Raw genomic sequence first — 942 nt, 5'->3', positions numbered from 1 at the left:
GCTGGTCTGTGATATATTAGTTTATTTTTAACCAGTTAAATGTAATATCAAAATGTAGATTTCTGCCTGAATAGACATAGCAAAAGTAATTATTTATCATGAGAGGGCCATAAACAATACCAAGAAATGCTTATACTGCCAGAAAGATTCAAATCTCACCTTTCCGGTAAAAATAGTTAGAAATTGCTGAGTTATAATCACTTTTGAGGACACAAGCTTATGTACACAGTACAAATATGATAGAAATATGACAAATCATATGATTTTTCCCCTATTCAACAAAAGTGGGTGAATAGGGCTGGAAATGGTTGATATGCTTTCTAAATATAATAACAATCAAATTATAACTTACTATAATATTTCACCTTCTAAATAGAAAATAAATATGATCATACAGTTGAAGTCTGAAGTTTACATACGCCTTAGCCAAATACATTTAAACTCAATTTTTCACAATTCCTGACATTTAATCATAGTAAAAATTCCCTGTCTTAGGTCAGTTAGGATCACCACTTTATTTTAAGAATGTGAAATGTCAGAATAATTGTTGAGAGAATTATTTATTTCAGATTTGATTTCTTTCATCACATTCCCAGTGGGTCAGAAGTTTACATACACTCAATTAGTATTTGGTAGCATTGCCTTTAAATTGTTTGACTTTGATTCAGGTAGCCTTCCACAAGCTTCCCACAATAAGTTGGGTGAATTTTGGCCCATTCCTTCTGACAGAGCTGGTGTAACTGAGTCAGTTTTGTAGGCCTCCTTGCTCGCACATGCGTTTTCAGTTCTGCCGAAAAATATCTATAGGATTGAGGTCAGGGCTTTGTGATGGCCACGCCAATACCTTGACTTTGTTGTCCTTAAGCCATTTTGCCACAACTTTGTAAGTATGCTTGGGGTCATTGTCCATTTGGAAGACCCATTTGTGACCAAGCTTTAACT

The sequence above is a fragment of the Oncorhynchus mykiss genome, chromosome 5 (genome assembly GCF_057628025.1).
Source record: "Oncorhynchus mykiss isolate SJ-2025 chromosome 5, ASM5762802v1, whole genome shotgun sequence".
NCBI classification, from domain to species: domain Eukaryota; kingdom Metazoa; phylum Chordata; class Actinopteri; order Salmoniformes; family Salmonidae; genus Oncorhynchus; species Oncorhynchus mykiss.
Note: the sequence above shows the minus strand (reverse complement) of the source record.